Raw genomic sequence first — 6,653 nt, 5'->3', positions numbered from 1 at the left:
TGCGTCTTAGACATACTGTTACCTCGAGATGTTTTCTTTGACATTACGTACAAGTGTTAGGTGCGCATATTAAAACTCTTATACGTAGCCGTCATTCAAACACGTAACAGGGTTGAGAGCGCCTAGCCTTCGCTTTCATACCTTTAATAAGCGTAAATTAACATTACACATACAGGCTTAAAATAAACGTCAATACAACTGTAAAAACACTAAATTATTACCTGCAAGTAAGCCGAAAATAAATTCCATTCGAGTTTCGAGGCCAGAAAACAATTGTCTGGTTTTTTATAAACCCAAATAAGAGCTAGGTTTTCATTAAATCTCCCACGAATTTGCATGCATTATTTAGTCTGGCCGAGCGGCGCGGGTGAATCTAAATACGAGTATTATGTAAATATACGCCCTTTCAGTGATGTGTGTGAACAGAGTTCAGTGAGGAAGCATTCGTCATCAAGTACGGCCACTTGAAATTAAATTTAAAGCTATTCTTCTGCTATAGAAATTCCAAACATAGAAACACTTAATAGAAAAAGTTGTAACTGAGTCTGTTACAGTTTTGACAAGTACGGTTATCTCAATGGGTAATTTATCGAGTTTCGATGTATCTATATTTCACAATTAGAAGACTATCTGCTGCTCCTTAAGATAACATAAAACGTAAGAAACTTCTGCGTAGTGTATGTACACAATAACGATGTTATAACGGCCGTACGTTTGTATAATAATACAATCTATTCCAAAAAATACACAGAATCACACCTTTAAAAAGCCAATCAGTGATGCAAAAATGGATCTGCCTAAGGCCCTATCGGGCGCCTACCAGAACTTAAAACATAGTTATTTTCTAATTGATAAATCGGGTTGAATTTTTCAAAAGATCTATTTTTATGATTTCTTGATACAAACTTTGACAGTCGTTGTTTTGATTAAAATACAGACAGGGTATGTAATGGTATATATGGTTAATGTTCGGCATTGGACATTTGGCGGGAGCAGGTAGCCGAATAGATACACAGGCAAAATCTATTAAAACGACATTGAAGGGTCATATTTGGTCGTAAAAAGAGTGCCGTAACTGCCGGTGACGTAGTTATTACGTACCTAATACTTTTACCCGCCGGGACCTTTGATTTTGGTCAATAAAACCTGTATGTTGTTCGAAACGATGACGTTGTAAACGGTTTTGACTGCAAGTTTTTTTTTTGTTTTGATGATAAACGAGATTTGCGAGGCAACAATTCAGAATTGAACTGCACGTAAAACTTAATTTCGACCTACGCCTATTGAGGAGTAATTAGTAGTAACAAGTATTTACAAAATAATTGTTATTCGAAAAGTGTTTTGCTTGCAAATTTTGCTGCTGTGTGTCTTTTGGTGAGTTTAATATAAATTACAAAAATAAGTTCGAGTGCTGAAAGTAAAACTCAGAATAATAATCATCACAAAGCCAGAAACATAAAATACTGAGCCGAATCTTGTATATATTAGGTTAGCCGTATTTTATAATATACACGTTACTTACTATATACTGTAACCGGAAGACCTTTATCTATTTAAACAAAGATCAAGGTTCAAACATCGTTATTTAAAAATGTAAGAAAAACCTCTAATGGATGACCCGAATTCCAGGGACTCTGGAAACAATCGACCCTCGGTAATAAGATGCGGGTAGTTGGGTCCGCTCCCTAATCGCTACCCGCATGCTCATCTCTTTATTAGCTTAAGCAGACATGTGAAAAACTCTGAATAGATTTCGACTTTAATGAGAAAAACTTCTTGTGTAATTTACATGCGTTGTAAATAGCAAAATAGTGAACAATAAGGACTTAAATTTATTTTATAATATGGAAAATAAAGGTATTTTTTGCAGGTGTTGCTCTGTTTATAAACAATATTTAATTATATAATGCAAATCCATGAATAGAATGTTATGTAAGTTGGGTCGTTCCTAAGGCATCTCATTTAAAAATTATAAATATTTGTATATAATAAATGAGAAATATCTCATACAATTGAACACAGGTTTTGCAATACAATTTTGTGAATTAAGGGGAAAATAATAACAGTTCATTATTGTTACTTACAAAGTTCAAGAAAAGTGTTTTAAAAAGTTGGTGCAGCTTAGGATTTCTAAACAACGCCTAGCAGAAGCTCTGTGGTATACAGACAATTAACGCTCTTCTAACACACTGCATATGTGTTAGAAACGTGTCGTAGATTTTTGCAGATATGAAAACACATTTTTTAATTTTGTAGGGTATAAACTTATTTATCAATTTTTTATTGTGTTTTCTGTTAACCGTTGATCCAACATGTTTACCAGGAGGTGGGGCATTTTTATTTGCCAGGCTTGATTTGTTTTTATTTCTTTGGGTAATTTTAAAATATAAATTCAATTACAACGAACGACATTATAAAAGTGTGTCGATGGGTCGCCTTTCATTCTGTGTGATGAAGCTGAATTGGGAGGCTAATGTTATCACGTAAGGAATTAGATAAAGTCTGTCTGTAAAATATAATTTTTTTTTCTTTGATATAAGTAAAACAACACAACAGAAAACAAAAAACATTGTCATTTCTTCTACAAGGAGTTGACAGTATTTTTCTCATTCACAACCGCTCCTGCTGCACCTGACACGGCTTTTTTTGACCAGGTACTCCACATACATTCAATCTAAAAATCTATTGTCGTATACGAATACGGGGACTTGATGAATTTATCAAAAAGTTTCTGCTAAGGGTATAAATCGCCATCTGCGCATACAATATCGAGATATGAAATTATACAGAAACAAGTAAAAAGTATTGGATACACTTCTGTTCAAACAATCCTTACTAACTCGGTTTTTCGTCTTCGTTAAAGCTCGCAAAGATAATATTAATATGTAGATACGGTTACATATTTAATAACGACAAAATATAACGCGGGATACAGTATCTACATACACTCTTTCGGACACACACAAACTACTTCTTGATAGCACATACCTAACAAGCTGCTTATCATTGTCTACAGATCTTTAAAGATAATTTATTATGAGTTTCCATAAATAAAAATTGAAGTTTTGAAATCTTTACATTCTATACTAACCACAACAAACTTTAAACTTGGTCGTTTCCCACCATCTGTACTTTTAAATCTTATAGTGATCAGCAAGTAACGTTAAAATGCGAAAGATTTTGGATCAGTTCCCGATCACCAGCTTGCTTCATTTAATTACAGCCAAAAATGCATACAGTACAGTACAGTACAATATGTACAGCTTGCTAGCCAGTGCACTGTGAAATGTGTGTTCATGTTTATATGTGTTAAATGTCTGGAGTATCTGTATAGTATATGTAATGTATATATGAGAAAGCTGCACTAGACAACTAAATATATGAGAGGGTGATATGCAATGTTCAATCGAATCTGAACACAATATAAACAACAAATGAGTACAAAAGGAATGAATAATAATTAATAAAATCACAGGAAAGGTAAAGTATGAAACAAACGCATGAATGTGGCTGCCCCAAAACACTAAAACAAACCACGTGTTGAAGCCGTTACATCTAGATGCTTAATCTATAAAGAGTCCAGGGAACGAACGAAGGGAACAAAATTATTCTTTCTGTCGGATTGTTCGTGTAAATATTTTGAAGAGATCGCAGGATTATTTCGGCTTCTGTTTTACTTTCCCCTCGCTCGGCTAACTTGTTGATTTTTACTCTCGCAATGAAGACGAACACAAACAACTTATTTCTGATTGAACTTTCTATAAAATGGATAATATTCTTTTTTAAACAGAAAAATATATGATTTACTGTTTGTTAGTCGGTTTACCAACATACTGTAATTACGTCATTAAGTTGTGTTCTGTGAGTGGTATTTAGTGTATCATCGTGCTAGTCTTATTGCGGAGGCCGTAGGTTTTAACCCCGGCTATGCACCTGACATTCGGTCGTACGGAAAAGAAAACATTAGGAAAGCGGCACGCCTTAGACCCAAAAACTCGACAATAATTTTGTATAAAACAAGAAAATGAATAAATCAATTAGTACGTTAGAATACAATTTCAAGTGACAAAGTTTTAGTTATTAAACGATTATATAGATCGATTAATTAATGAAATGTGATATTTGAGTAAGTCAGAGCGAGCACATTTACACATGAAATGTACAGTCTGCCACTTTATTGGGTTAAAACATAGAGCATAGAAATCAGCAATAAAGCGCCTTTAATACATACGTTCATAAAGTACATTGTGTTGAATGAATATAAAATAAAAAATAAATCAATGGCGCTACAACCTTTTTAGGTCTGGGCCTCAGATTTCTGTATCTGTCTCATGATCATTTGTTAATCGAATAGGCAAGTAGGTGATCAGACTTCTGTGACTGACCCACGCCATCAACTTTTCTAAGGCAAGCCGGTTTCCTCACGATGTTTTCCTTCATCGTTCGAACTAATGTTAAATGCGCACATAGAAAGAAAAATCGTTGGTGCTACGACCTCAGGGATGAGAGTCGCACGCTGTACCCACTAGGCCAACACTGCTCAATGAATATGAATAAATGATTTTTGACTTTGACTTTTATTTTAATTTTAATAGAATGTATATAGATTATAAACACAGCGTAAATACGTTACGAAAAGAAAAGCCGTACACGTAATATATAGTATTTTAAGTTACTCCAATAGTAATGATTCTCTGTTGTTAGTGCTCTGTGACTGTTCGTAACTTTCTGTAGGCTAGGAGATTGTTATACATTTTAAGAACACAATCTTATGTATACAATACAATAAGGTTCTAATAAACTCCTGCTTATTATTAAAACTGTACTTCGTTGGTAGGCAAATCTGCGTTAGAACCCCAATAACAAGCAATGTTATTTTTTTATTAACAAACAAAGCTATTGGACGTTCAAAAAATAATGCAATAAGCCAATGGTGAGTGCGTACCCATTTTATACTCTTTTTTAAACAATTGGAGGTCGTATATCCCAGGCAATCTATTCCACAGTTCGCTACTTCGTAAAAGAATCAGCCTAGTGAACCAGACCGCGGAAGACTTCCAGCCAACAAGCTGTTATATACGTAATAAACATATCTTTAAATTCTTTAAATGAGGCTGTTCGTTTTTATATAATTAGTTCTGAAAGAGACGCAAATATTTTGTCAGTCCCATTCCGTGTAAGGGGACTTCATATCCATTCTACATCATTAAAAGTATTAATGGAGTTTAGAGTTCTTGTATAAAAACATATTTAGATTTTAGTTCTAGCTCTTAGTCTAGAGGGATTGAATGTGACTTAATTAGATCAGTAATCACGGGCGGTGCGTGTCACGTGACGCTCTCTCATTCAATTACTGCGCCGGAGTTATTCATAGTAGCGGGATTAGCGCTCCCTGTTGACAGATAATTCGTATGCGATATCTATATCGTCTTTTTTACTAACTAGAACAGGCAAGCGATATTTGGAGAAAAATTTAATATGTGTGTGGACTAGTTATATTGTAGTACAGGTTTAGTCTTTCATGGAACTTCGATAGTATATCTTACCGCTTCGTCAATATCGAAACCACAAGCGTTTAATCAAAGCTTAAGTCATGGGGGTTGGTTTCAATTTCTTGCGAATCGATAATGATTTTAGATTTTATGTAACTGAAGAAGTTTTAAGAAAATAATTTAAAAATCTCAGGTGCAAGTATACATGTATAGGAGAACGAGTTATAGGTTTTTAAACTGTATAGAATTATTAAGCGCCAATGTTAAGTGCTCATATCGAAAGAAAGTCCACTTAATGAAAAAGTTATACTAATACAATATGTAAAAATATATTGTATTAAAATTTATATTATTATTACATACATAACATAATATAAATATATGAGGTATTTTTTAAAATATAAATCTTTTTTAACTAAACTCCTAAGAAGCGTCCGATTTTGCTGATTGTTTTTGTGTATATAAGACGCGTGTCAGCAGAACAACGTCAGTCAGGTCCGCTAGTATTTCGAATTAAATAAATTACTAAAATATAATTACTTCGTTAATTATAAAGGTAATCGTTGTGTTTATTTGCCGTATTTCGAATTGCCTTCATAAATATTTGTCGTTAGTAGCCGTCAGTCATTATAAAAAATTACTCTTTGATTTGGCATTCATAATCAATTACGGTTAATTTGTAGTTACAATTAGTAGTTGTGTAATGATTCCAGCTTTGTTGGGTTGCTAATCTGTTAATTAAAGTTAACCGCAAGCTAATTTGTTGATGCTTCAAACATTGGCAATAAACTTTTTTCTATTATTATATATATTATTAAGGTACGTTTAAACCAAACAAACGTAGAGCTAGAGGTAGACCAAAATCATTATTTCTAGATCTTTTAGTGTAAACGAAAGTTCATTCTTAACGTTTACGCCAAAATTTTAGCGAGCAACAATAAGAACCAAGGATTACAATGCTTGCACGATAGATATTTAGATGAGCATTCGTGTCAATTCTGTAGTTGGTAGTGCTTCTTTATGGCCGAATCTGACAGCAAAGTTATAATTGCAGGTGCTGCATTTCTGTCATACAAACTCAAAAGTAGTTGATATAAATTTAATAATGTATTATATCATAGGTGCGATACAAATAATATAAGAATTGACCAATTCATATGA

The sequence above is a fragment of the Pieris brassicae genome, chromosome 10 (genome assembly GCF_905147105.1).
Source record: "Pieris brassicae chromosome 10, ilPieBrab1.1, whole genome shotgun sequence".
Classification (NCBI taxonomy): domain Eukaryota; kingdom Metazoa; phylum Arthropoda; class Insecta; order Lepidoptera; family Pieridae; genus Pieris; species Pieris brassicae.
This window is presented reverse-complemented; position numbering follows the sequence as displayed.